General features: G+C 46.6%; 1 protein-coding gene and 1 pseudogene across 6 annotated transcripts in view; one reads left to right on the top strand and one right to left on the bottom strand.

The window, feature by feature from the left end:
* The window catches only part of TET3 (tet methylcytosine dioxygenase 3), a 106,724-nt gene that overhangs the window by 54,082 nt on the left and 38,921 nt on the right, over positions 1-13,721 (bottom strand). The window lies entirely within an intron of this gene.
* Positions 10,186-10,284, top strand: LOC123581745 (annotated as a pseudogene).

The raw sequence follows: 13,721 nt of genomic DNA, 5'->3' as shown, positions 1-13,721 counted from the left end.
CACTGGGGAAAACAGCTTAAACGTAAACCATTGGGACATGTGATGCAATTTGAATATGGATGTGGATAAGATCACACTGTGTCAATCTCGGTCTTCTTGACTTGGGATTATTATACTCTGATTATGTAAAAGGATGTCTTTGTCCTTAGGACACGGACAACACACACTGAAGTATTCAGGGTAAAGGAACAGAGTATCTCTAACAATCTCAAGTGGTTCAGAAAAGTATTATATGCATATAAAAAATATACACATGTAAAGAAAATGACAAAGCGAAATGTGAACCATTTTAGTATGTGGGAGTCCCAGGTACTTTTCTTGCAACCTTTCTATAAACACTAAAATAAAGTGTATTAAACAGAGGGTTAAAACGATACTAGTCCCCGGACTGTTAGACATGGCCATCCTGGGCTCCAAAGCAGTGGTGGGAAGGTGGGATTTGGGATCAGCCCTATGGGAGGTGAGCAGAGGCCCAGCCTATGGTTCCCACCCCATCCTCATCATTGCTCCAACTCTGGTCACTAAGGACTCACATGCTTTTCCAACGGACTTTTCTGAGATTTGCACGTGTAGTTCTCATTGCCGGGAATGCCCTGCCCAGCCTCTGTGGGGCCACTCTAGCTTATCCTCAAACACCAGCTCAATGTCACCTCCTCCCCGGCCTGGCTGGCAGACATACCTGTGGCTCCTTCCCCCAGCCTCCCATAGCACCTCGTAGATGCCTCTATTAGCACTTTTCACATGCTCCTACTATTATTCAAGCAGCTGCCTCTCCCACCAGATGCTAGCTCCTTCAAGGCAAAGTCCAAATCTTAACCACTTCTGCACCTCCTGCCCACAGCTGCTGCAGTAACACCCTCGCAGCCCAGGGAAAGGCTTCCCATCCCCCACTGGCTACAGACTAAGCTGCCTTTCCCTGACTATCTCTCCAAACGCGGAACTAGGAAAGAAACCTTTCCCTTAGGAATGTGGTTGATCACCCAGTAGTCCCTTCCCTCCTTCTCAAAACCTAAACTACCACGACAGCAAAGGCTACAAAGTCTGAAGTGGCCAAATTTTACACGCTTCTGTGTAAAAGACAGAAGGAGCACGCATAACCCAGAAGAAACATGAGGGAGTAGCATGGATTTACAAAAACAGTGTCAGGAAGACTAATGCTGTGTGAGCTGAGGCTTCCCCAAAATGGTCAAGACAACTAAAAGGATTTAAAAAGTTATTTTTGGTTTGTGAATAAGAACAAGGAAGGGCTAGGCTGGCGCTTGTGCCTCTGAATTTCCTGGGAAAGAAAATGCTCTTCAGACCAAAAAGAGAAGGGCAGAGTGGACACAAAAAGGAAGGAAAGTAAAGCCAGGATGGGTGGGGAGATTTTAAGAAACTCTAAACTGCAGTTTCTCGGCCAGGGGATCTCACTGATCCATTCCTCAACACCTGCTGGTGATCCCAGAAGAAATATGCCGCCAGGAGAAGGTGTCTTCAGGCGGGAAAAGGGCACGGATCATTCCCGACTTGAGTCCACTGAGCGAGGTCTGCCCCAGTAAGATTTCTGAATGGGTGACTGAGGGAACGAACCACAAAGAGCCAGGTTCACCAAAGGCCATCAACATCCAACTAATCTGCTTTTGTGTCCTATGGTCATTGGACCAGGGGATGGGGAGACATCCTGCCTCACAGGTCACAAACTCAAGCAAGCAAGGCAGTTCAAGGGCTGCAGGCCAAATGAGCCACAGATCTGTTTTGTTTGGCCTACACAGTATTTTTATTTGTCTTTCCAACACTAAAAAAAAATAATAATCAAATTTTACACGAAACCCAGGTTATCTCGAAGGTCCACACTTCACCCGGCAGAAGAGCAACAGCTACCACTCCAGGTCACGCCCACACTCGCCATCTGACACTGCTTTCTTGAAACCAAGGCCAGGGGTCAGAGGTGACTTATTAATTGCCTGAATTCATGATCACTTCATTCATTTGTGTTACTTGCCAAGCCCTTGCAGGCATTTGCACTTGTAACTTGGGCTACAGATGTTGAAGTTTCCTAAGATCTGCCATGATCCCTTCGTGGGCCAGAGAATTAATTACAGGGCTAGACAGGCTGGCTCACCACTAGCAGGATGACTATACTCAAACTCAAGTGGTGTATCAACTGGAGGGGGAAGGTCTTTAGTGGTCTGCCACAGGCCTCTGTCCTCAGAACTGTCCTGTTCAACATATTTATCAAGAATAATAGAGAAGGCACACTTATTAAACAGTCAAATGTTGAAAATAAGACGGATAAAGACAGGTTGACTGACAGGACCCGATGCCAAAAGGTCAACAGGCTGGAGAGAGAAAAAAAAAAATCTAACAGGGTAAACAGGGTCTTATACTTAGGCCCCAAATCATGTATGTGCAAATCAAAGATGGCAGCACTGCATATAAAAATGTCTTCAGACGGGGCACCTGGATGGCTCAGTCGGTTAAACGGCTGACTTCGGCTCAGGTCATGATCTCATGGTTTGTGAGTTCGAGCCCCGCATCGGGCTCTGTGCTGTCGGCTCAGAGCCTGGAGCCTGCTTCAGATTCTGTATCACCCCTCTCTCTGTCCCTTCCCCCCTCATGCTCTCTCCCTGCCTCAAAAAGTAAATAAACATTAATAAATGGTGTTTAAAAAAAATGTCTTCGGAATCAGGAGAGGTGAAAGACTAGCTGATGATACACGCAAAGTGATCATTTGGCAACTTCAATTTTTTTTTTTAACATCTATTTTTGAGGGAGAGAGTGAGACAGAGCACAAGCAGGGGTGGGGGGAGACAGACACACACACACACACACACACACACACACACACACACACACACACAGAATCCAAAACAGGTTCCAGGCTCTTGAGCTGTCAGCACAGAGCCAAACATGGGGCCTGAACTCATGAACTGCAAGACCATGACCTGAGCCAAAGTCAGACACCTAACCGACTGAGCCACCCAGGCGCCCCACGATTTGGCAGTTTCAAAAGGTCTTATAACTCAGCATTTTTTCCAACTTCTCTACTACAATCCACAGTAAGAAATGCATCTTACAACATGACCCGTTAGGCACTTACATATATGACAAGTTGGACAAATATTTCCCCTTACTAGACACACAAATGCCTCCTTCCCTCTCTCTTTCTGGCAGGTTGCAACCTTGTAAATTGATTTTATAGTCCACTAGTGGGTTGCAAGCCATAGCTGGACACATACACAGCCATGACCTGACTGGAGCAGGACCCACAGCACAGGTACTGACAGCCCCACTCTGCCCACCCAGTCCCTGACCCAGGATTTCCCTTGGGGCTACCCCTGAGGAGGCACAGAGCAGAGCAAGCAAGGCAGTTCAAAACCATAGAGGAACCCTTTGGGTTCTAACGAAGATAAATTCATGAAAGTCTTTAAACATCTGAAGTCTGTCAGTACACTGTTTTGAGTGACTTTAAGCTTTAGAGAAGTGAACTTAGGCTCAACTTAGGCAAGACTTAAATTTTTTTTTTAACATTTATATATTTTTGAGAGAGAGCGAGAAAGAGAGAGAGAGAACGCAAGCAGGGAAGGGAGCAGAGACACAGAATCTGAAGCAGGCTCTAGGCTCTGAACTGTCAGCACAGAGCCCAACACTGGGATCAAATCCACCAGCTGGGAGATCATGACCTGAGCTGAAGTCTGAGGCTTAAACAACTGAGCCACCCAGGTGCCCCTAGGGAAGACTTTTAAAACTTAGAGATGCTAATGCACTGAATCTTGTCCCCCCTAACAACCAGGAGGCAGCAAGTCCTTATCAATGGAGACTTGAAAAAGGAACAAGACAGTTATCAGGCGATTACTGGCAGAGAGGCAGGACAATGCTGGAGGGTGGATGCTAGTTGAGGCCCTTTCAAAATCTCAGTTCAGAAATACCCCAGCTCTAAACCCTTCCAAGCTCTCTCTCTCAATCCTTGCTCCCCTCTGGGCTCCAGCAAGTGCCACTCCAAGGATGTTCCTCAGTGTCTGCTTTTTGTCTGGACCTCTCAACCAACCTCCAGCTGGCTCCAACCTCTGAGACGTGTTACAAGCCGAGAGAGAGCCAGCTTGTCTCAAACAGAACTGAACTCCTCTCCCCACCTACAACAGCCCCTTTTCCAATTTCCTATTCTTGCCGGCATGCTTACGCTCGCCAATGTTCCTAACCCCCAACGTCACCCGTGTTCTTCCAGTGTGCCTGGTCACCAGACCCAAACAATTCTAAGTGAGAACACCTCTCTGTTCTATCTCCTCCCTCCCCATTCCTGCCCCAATTTGAGCCTTGGTGTGTGTGCACACTTCCTAATTGTCAACCTGCCAGTGTCCCCTTTAAGCAACTCTATGTGCCCCCAGCCCCCACCTCAGCCACTATCTCTGTTGCTGATGATGCCCCACCTTCCCTCAAGACTCCCAGCACACTCTCAGGCCCAGCCACTATGCTGTGAGGTAGCCCAGGCCACATGCAAAGGCTACTTGCAGGTGTCTGAGCTGACATTCTGAGAAGTCCCAGCCAATAGCTGCATCACCTGCCAAATGTGTGAGTAAAGGAATCCTTCAAGGATTTGAGCCCAGGGGTCAAGTTACCTCCAAGTTTTGAGCCTCCCCAGCTGAGGCCCTAAAAACATCAAGGGCCAGAGCCAAGCTTCCCATGCCATATCCTCCCTGACTTCTGAATCCAAGGGCTCCATGAGCATAATAAAATGATTGCTTTATGCCACTAAATTTTGGGGTGGCATTAAAAACCAGACTGTAGGGGCGCCTGGGTGGCTCAGTCGGTTGAGCGTCCGACTTCAGCTCAGGTCATGATCTCGCGGTCCGTGAGTTCGAGCCCCGCGTCGGGCTCTGTGCTGACAGCTCAGAGCCTGGAGCCTGTTTCGGATTCTGTGTCTCCCTCTCTCTCTGCCCCTCCCCCGTTCATGCTCTGTCTCTCTCTGTCTCAAAAATAAATAAACGTTAAAAAAAAAATTAAAAAAAAAAAAACCAGACTGTATTTCAGGAACATTAAGACGTTTATAAGTGAAAAAAGACAGACTATAAACAAATGCCCCAAAGCACATGAGTGCTGTGAAAACAGTGTGGAACACAGGGTGGGGGGTCACTTCTATCTGGGCGGGTGGACAGGGGAGTCAGGAAAAGTCTCACTTTGAGGGCACCTGGCTGGCAAAACTACTCTGCAAAGCTATTCCTGTCCCAAATTTACAGATGAAGAAACTGAGGCTCAGAGAGTTTAAGGAACTTGTCCATGATGCACAGGTAGTAGGAAATAAAGCCAGAATTTAGAATCAGGTCCACCTGTCTCCACGCTTCCTCCTTGGAGGTGTTCAAGTGGGAAGCCATGGCAGACAGGCTGTGGAGGATTCAGACACCTGTTGGGAGAGTTAATTGTATGCTCATCACCATCTCTCCCAGCCCTGTGGTCCTTGATCTCGAGGTCATGAGTTTTGAGCCCCACGTTGGGCATAGATTACTTTAAAAAAAAAAAAAAAAAAAAAAAGATCTCAACTCAAAGTAACCTTGGGAATAGGCAGGTATTTTGGAGGAGGGGGAGGAGAAGGAATTCCTAGAGGAGGGAGAAGCATATGCAAAAGCACAGATTCCTGAGAAGTCCTGCAGGCTCAGGGAAAGGTTAAGCTGGGGAGCACAGCTTGAGCACGAAGTGTGGTGAGGACAGGCCTGTGGCTCACTGCAGAACTGATTTACCTTTTAGGAGGGGCAACCAAATGTCCCCGTGGAACTCAGACTGTAGGCTATAAGGCCAGCGGCCTAAAGACCAGTTAGGAGACGACACCAGGGTAAGGGCCTGAACTGAGTAAGGCAGCAGCGGGGAGATGAAGATGAACGACAGTGATGGGAAGAAATGATTAAATGTAGGGGCAAGAAACGGAACCAAGCGCCCCTGATGAAGTCCTTCTTCACCAGTCCTGCCCACCACAGGGTATGAACCAGACCCCACAGTCACCATGCACAGCCACCTTCTGTTGGGGGATCTCTTCCTGGGAGTATGACCAAGTACACTGCAAGCTCCTGCACTAAAGCTTCCATCACACCTTCAGAACCTGGCAGAGTACTCAGTAGATGTTCAGAAAGATCTGCTGCTTCTTCCTCCCAGGAGCTGGCAGCTAGCAGCCTTGAAAAGAGGGTCTGTGAAGCTCTGGGCAGAGCCGGCGGCGGCTCCTCTACTGGGCACCTGGCAACAACGTTCACACTATAGACGCCCGTGAAGCTGCCAGTGCCGTCAGGAATACCTTTGTCATAAGTGACTTAGGAACCTGACAACTCAACTTGGAACAGCCTGCCCCAACTCTGCCCTCCATAGAAAGGTCCACCAAAAGTGGGCCCCTTCTTATGGCCTCTTTCCAGGTATAAAACCTCGCCTTGGCCTCCACATACCTACCTTATGTGGAGGTAGGGATCCACATACCCTACCTTACCCAGTCCGTTCCTTGCCTCACAGTGTGACTAGCAAGGCTCTGACCCATCCCAAGCTCAGCCTTGTCCAAGCTGGGGGTGCCCCTCAATGGGGGGACAACAGGGGCTTGTTACTACAAGACAGACTAAATGCCCTTCTCAGATCCAAGAAGAGTCTTAATCCCTCACCCCACTTCATGAAGACTTGCCAAGTGCATCCAGCATTGCCAGCCCATCCTCACGATTCTAACCCTGAGGGGACCCAGGTCTCCCTCCAGTGGTCTAGGAACCTCTATTGGGATTGGTCCCTGTACCCTGCCTGGTCGGGATTCCCAAGGTTCCTCCCACCTCCTCCTTTACAGCCAACTCCTTCTGCTCCCAATTCCCCATAGCTGGTCCCCCAGACATCTGCAGATATTCAACAACAGCCCACCCTCCCCACCTGAGGGGCTCCAAAGAAGTATGAAACCACATCCCCAAACATCTCATTTTGTCCAGAACACAGAGAGAGCGGCAGAAAAATACTACATTTTCCCAAGTCTTTTCTGCCTCTCAGACTATCAATACACTGAAACCAAATCAGCAATCCCCTATCAAAGGAAACAGAAGGAAGGAAGGAAGATAAAGACTACCATCTTGAGAGATCAAAGTCCTCGTTGACCATACCATCTCAGGGCCTCTAGGAAAGGAGGAGTCATAAGAGGCACAGAGTCCAGAGGGTTTTCTGCTGGCCGTCAGCACTTACACACCATGTTAGAAGAAACCTGTCTGGGAAGGTGTATCCAGCCAGGATGAAAAAGTCTGCAGTCAATAAAGGCCAGTGGCTGGGAGGTAGGGCCGGTCTAGGGTGCATCCTCTACGGTGGAATCTCCAAGAACGAATTCTCGTGGGATTCCAAGACAGTGGTGGCCGCTCCCCACCCAGCTGGCCAGTAGACCCCACCCAGCACTTTCCCGCCTCTGCCAGCAGCTCAGCTCCTCTGCCCTCCAGCAGCTGTTCAGGGGGTTGGACTTCCCAGCTCCGCCCTTTCCCCTAGTCCTAGAGGTCGGCAGCCAAGCCCTTCCTCCCCTCCCCCAATGTCTCATTGCACAGGGGCTGTATTTATGGCACGCTCCGTCTAGAGGTGATCAATTATTCATCTCTTAAGAGGATTCTCCCCTCCTGGGATTTACTGATGAAACAAATCTGTGAGTGAGGAAGGAGACTTTCAGGGGAGCCCTTTCAGGGGATGTGCGTGTGCGTGTGTGTGTGTGTGTGTGTGTGTGTGTGTGTGTGTGTATACACACTGGCTAGCCCGGTCCCATGTCTGCACTCTCCAAACCAAGCTCTCTGCAAACAGCAAATCTCGGGGGTTATGTCTAACTTCTGGAGTCTGTCACGTATTGGCAAAGGGTGTTCCTGTATGAGGTGGGGGGAGGCAGTGGCTCTTGTGGTTAGTATGTACATATCAATAAAACACTTTAAAATCTAATTTTTTTTTCCTACTACAAATTGGATACAGATGTAGCAGATCTCTCAATGGCTGGGATGATGCTTGGGAAAAAGCTGAATTAGACTTGATGACCTCAGACCTAATTCCCTGAGCTCACCATATCTGGCAGAAGCACAGGCTGTCACTGTTCATGCCCTCTGCCCCAACAGTAATCAATGTGGTTTCAGGGAAGAAAGGAAGAGAAACTAGGAAAAGTCTAAGGACTCTGATGGAACACTTTTAGACGGGCTGAGCATCATGCTAATCACTGCCCCCTCACTTATTTCCTCCAATCATCATAAACTTCTACAAGATAGAGATGTACCTCCACAGATGAGGACCCTGAACACAGAGAGGCTAAGTAACTTTCGCAAGATCACAAAGCAATCCAGAAGAGCATAGCGATTTTTAACCATTAAGTATTCCTAATCTCACTTCAGGAAATGTAAACAAAATAAGACAAAGAAACAAAAAAGTTACATGTGCCAAAGATTTCCCCTGAAGCATTAACAGTAAAAAATTACAAATACCTTAAGTGTCCCAACAATAGGGGAATGGTTTTAAAGTGCTTTGTTAGTTCTTCTTCACAAAAAGAAAATGGTGAATAAACATATGAAAAAAAAAAATACTCGACTCCATTAGTAATCAGAGAAATACAAAATAAGACCACTGTGAGACTCGATTTTATATTCTCTATATAGCATTTAGTTTTAGCTTAATTCTGCTGGTATACACTAAAGAAAAATCATCAATGTCCAATCGTTCCTAGTCTCACCGGCTATTTTTTTTTTTAATATTTTATCTTTTAAGTAGTGTTTTTTTAGTGTTTATTTTTGAGACAGCGAGCGAGAGAGTGAGCGAGTGGGGTAGGGCAGAGAGAGAGGGAGACACAGAATCCGAAAGCAGGCTCCAGGCTTTGAGCTGTCAGCACAGAGCCTGACGCAGGGCTCGAACTCATGAACCGCAAGATCATGACCTGAGCCGAAGCGGGACAGATGTTTAACCGACGGAGCCACCCAGGTGCCCTTCACTGGCTATTTCTGAAATAAGTACTGATACAATGTCCATAGAATATGTTGTTATTTCTTTTATGAATACTTGTCTTAGGCCTTTTCTTCCACATGGCAACCTTTCTTTGGAAAATAAAGTACATAAATATTCATTCTTTCATCCTAATTGTTATTCTGTACATGTATTAGCATGCCTCTTTAGTTTACTTAGGGTAGGACAGGATGCTAAGATATCACTTGAAGTACAATCTTGGTTAATTGGAATCTAGCTTACTCTTATTTTAATAACTTTATTTTAATAAAATGAACAAGATCTCAAAATGAAGAAAAAAAAGACTGTTTAATTCATATTTTGCCCTCACCAGTTACTAGCTATGTGAACTTCCACAAGTTAGTTAACCTGTGTCTCATTCCTTTATCTGTAAATCTGGGGTTAAAAGTTAACCTCTCTGTGCCTTTGTTTCCTCATCTGTATATCAGGGGTTAATAACAGTACCTAACCTCACAAGGTTGTCATGATTAAACAAATTAACACGTGAAGAGCACTTACAATAGTACCAGGTACCTAATAAGTCCCATGAAAGGGTACTTTTGTTTCACACGAAGTGCTGGTGGGGTTTAGCAGGAATTTTTTTTCTCACACACTAGTAGAGGGCAAAACAGAAGAACCATTTTGGAAAGGTTTGTGGTGTTTCCTTTAATGTTAAACATACCCATACCCCATCATCTTGCAATTCCACTCCCAGAGAAACTCTGCACACATGCATCAGGAGATGTGTACTCAAGGGTTCATCGCAGCATTACTCATAAAAACCAAATTGTGGAAATACTTTTAAGTGCCCACCAACCAGAGGGACAAAAGAATATTATACAGCAGTGCAAACAAATGAACCACAGGAACACAAACAAATCTCAGAAACTACACTGAGTTAAAAAAAAAAAAAAAAAAAGTAAGCCTCGGAAGACTATATATAGACTACCAATTCTACAAAGCTCAAACAAAAAAATAAAATTAAATGTATTGTATAAGATTTAATAAAATGTATGTAATTAAAACTTGTTTTTAAGCAAGGGAATGATAAACACAAAATTCAAGGGATTGGTAACCTCTGGAGGTAAAGAAGGGGTACAGGGCTAGGGGAAACACCCAGGTGGTTTCAGTGATGTTGGCAATGTTCTAGTTTTTATCTTGGGTAGGTACTTCACATGTGTGCATTATCATGCTTTATCTGTTTAACGTACGTAAAACACTAGGTCAAGTATGTTTCAAATAATACGTAAGAGTGCTCGCTTTGGTAGCACATACTAAAATTGGATACAGAGAAGATGAACATGGTCCCTACCCAAGGATGACACCCAAATAATATGTAAGAACAATTATAATACATACTACTTCATCAGTACATGTTTAACTGCTTAAAACGATAAAAAAAAAAAAAAGAACGTTTTGGGGTGCCTGGGTGGCTCAGTCGGTTAAGGGACTGGTTCTCGCTTTCAGCTCAGGTCATGATCTCAGAGTTCCTGAGTTCCAGGGCCAGGATGTCCAAACAGCCTAGCGTTTGCTCGGGGCTATGCTTCAAGTGCAGAGCCTGCTTGGGATTCTCTTTCTCCCTCTCTCTCTGCTCCTGCCCAGCTCACGCTTGCATGCTCTTTCTCTCAAAATAAATAAGCAAATGTTAAAAAAAAAAAAAAAAGAACATTTTTATAAAAACACAGGGAAATGTCTTAAATGAAAAAAGAAACTCAAGAATGTACTTGTACTCATAAATAGATGCTTCCTGAGGGTTTTTATGACGGGGAAGTGTTTATACACTATTTGAAGTGGAAAAACGAAACAAGATTCAAAATATTGCCCAATTTAAGAATTCAGTTCTGTCCACGATGCACGCTTGTGCACACACACAAAACACCAAGGGAAAATACGCAGAAATGTGAACAATGCTCATCGCATGGTAGTATAGAATGGGAATATTTTCTTGTTCATAGTCTCCATAATTCATTCGAAGTATCAGATTTTTATTTAAGGGGAAAGTGTTAGAATAGAGTAGGTACAACACACCTGAAACCTCACACACACTACGCTTGAACAAAGACTGGAAGGGGGCTTCAGGGAGAGGAATTTGTGGATGAAGTTTCTTCTTGCTATTTCTGTTGCTACGGATTTGTTTGTATTACCCATCTCCCCAACGCGCGCGCGCGCGCGCGCGCACACACACACACACACACACACACACACACACACACAGAGGGAGGGAGGAGGGGAGGGGAGGGGAGGGGAGGGGAGGGAGAAAGTAGGAAAAATACTACAAGATGAGCGCACTCTGAAGGGGAAAACTGGGTGTGGGTGAGGTGGGGTGAGGAGCCTGAAGTTCCCCGCCCATCAAAAGTTCTCTGTAGCTCGCTGTGCTCCCACCAAGGTCCAAGGTAAAACCCCACCACGCAGCGCCCGCACGGAAGCCTCCTCCCCCAGCAGCGCCATCCTCCGCCGGAGCGACCCGGCAGCTGGCGGGGTGCGTTCTGGGTGGGGGCGGGGAGCCCAGTCCAGGCGCCGCCCCCTGATCTGTGGCCAACGCGGCCAGCTCTCCCGACGGAAGCCCCTGCCTCGAGCAGCCGGTGGCGGCCCGGCCAGGGGCCAGCGGGGAGGAAATCGAGCCGACCACATCTGAGGCCTGGCGAAAGGCGCAGCAGCTGCCTCCGAAGCCGCCAGCGCACGAGAACCAGGGCAGGACGAAGAGGCGGCTCCTTGGCCAGACAGCAAAACACACACACACATAAACACACACACACACACACACACACACACACACGCACGCATACACGCACACGCACGCACGCGCCCCTCCAGCAGCCGCTGGGGCCATCGGCCAAGCCACGCAGTGCACGTCCAGACAAGCCCCCATCAACCCCCAGCGAGGCTGGGCACTCCCACAGCTCCACCCACCCGACTGCCCATACCCGGTTCTCACCACCCACCTCCCACCCCCAAGTCTAAACGTGGAGGAAACGAGAAAGCAAACCCGCCACCGCCACAGTCTGCTGAGCACCAACCCTGACCAACAGCCCCATGCACTTTCCCTAAAGGTACCCCAAAGCGTACAAAACCTACTGGCCCTTCAGGTGTACCAAAGGACAAGGCTGATGATGAGAGCAGCTAACAGTTTTGAATGCCTCGTGCGAAACCGTGGATTAAGCAAGTACTTTCATGTCCAAATGTAACCTTTTCAAGTCTTCCAACAACCCAACATCCATTTTAGTGGATAAGCAAATAAATGAGGCACAGTTAAGGAACATACTCCAAGGCTCAACGCTGGTGAGAGGCAAAGCCCAATCTAACAGCGGAGGGAAGTGTGCATGCCCCTGGCCAAGCTTCTCATCTATTAGAGAACGAGCTCCCTTATGTGCAGGAGAGTCTCACAATCCATGGATTTCAGCCTCCCTCGGACCCCTGACAAGTGAGTTTGCCCCCAGTCATTCCTTTCTCAAGGACTCAAGAGGCCTTACATTTTTTCATTCAACAACAACAACAACAACAAAAACTTTAAGCCGCCACCCAAAAATCTGGAGGAAAAGTAAATTTTGGCAGAAGGGCCTCCAGCCATCAGTCATAAGACTGACTTCCCATGGTTGGCTAGGAAATGGAAAGGGGTGGGGGTGGCACTGCCACTTAGAAAAGCCTGGTGATGGGAAATTAGGGAATGCAGCTAAATTCTATTTATCCTAAACCCCTGGGGAAAAAAAAAATCACTCAACACATCTCAGTATAAAGTCTCATTTATACTACTTCTTTTTGGTTTCAATGGTAAAAATAAGCAAATAGGTAGATAGGTAAGTAGGCAGATACATGTATCAAAGGCAATAAAGATCCTGCCATCTCGCTCCTAGGAATTCAGGTTTATAAATTTGCACTTCAAAAAATGTTCTCTACACATTAGTGAAAATTGAAAACTCTGGATGAGGGGAACAGTTTGGTACATTATAACACAATTCAATGGAATATTATACAGTCATCAAAAACCATAAAGTATGAACACCAAGGAAATGCTAAAATGGACAGTAAAAATAGAATACCACACTATATGAAGGTTATTACTACAACTATGTAAAACCACGCAGAAAAATGACAAAAGAGGGAAGACAGTCTTTTTAAAAAGCAGAAACAGCTAGAGTGGCCCCATAGAATAATAAAATTTCACCTACTGATGCCATCAGCACATAACAATCACAGCTGTCATACATGCATACATATGTATTAATTCACGTATCCTCCAACAAACGTGTGTTGAGTACTTACAACATGAATGCTACTTTTAGGCACTGGGGACGCAGCAGTGAATGAGCAGTTTCTGCCTCATGAACAGAGACTTTTTAGATGTTTGGATTTGTCTTAGATCTCATTCAAAGGAAAGTTCCTTTAGGACAGACCCGTACCACTATCTCTAAAATGTGTATGGCAGCATTAATCTATGGTATGCACTCTGTGGCTTTTTTTTTTTTTTTTAATTTTTTTTTTCAACGTTTATTTATTTTTGGGACAGAGAGAGACAGAGCATGAACGGGGGAGGGGCAGTGAGAGAGGGAGACACAGAATCGGAAACAGGCTCCAGGCTCTGAGCCATCAGCCCAGAGCCTGACGCGGGGCTCGAACTCACGGAGTGCGAGATCGTGACCTGGCTGAAGTCGGACGCTTAACCGACTGCGCCACCCAGGCGCCCCTGCACTCTGTGGCTTTGAATAGGTGATGAAAGCATTGAAAACTGATACTAATTACGAGTTTATCTCTGAATGAAGCTGCCCTTTGTGCGGTTACTGTTAGAATATCAC

The sequence above is a fragment of the Leopardus geoffroyi genome, chromosome A3 (assembly GCF_018350155.1).
Source record: "Leopardus geoffroyi isolate Oge1 chromosome A3, O.geoffroyi_Oge1_pat1.0, whole genome shotgun sequence".
NCBI classification, from domain to species: domain Eukaryota; kingdom Metazoa; phylum Chordata; class Mammalia; order Carnivora; family Felidae; genus Leopardus; species Leopardus geoffroyi.
Note: the sequence above shows the minus strand (reverse complement) of the source record. Positions and strands in the feature narration are given on the sequence as shown.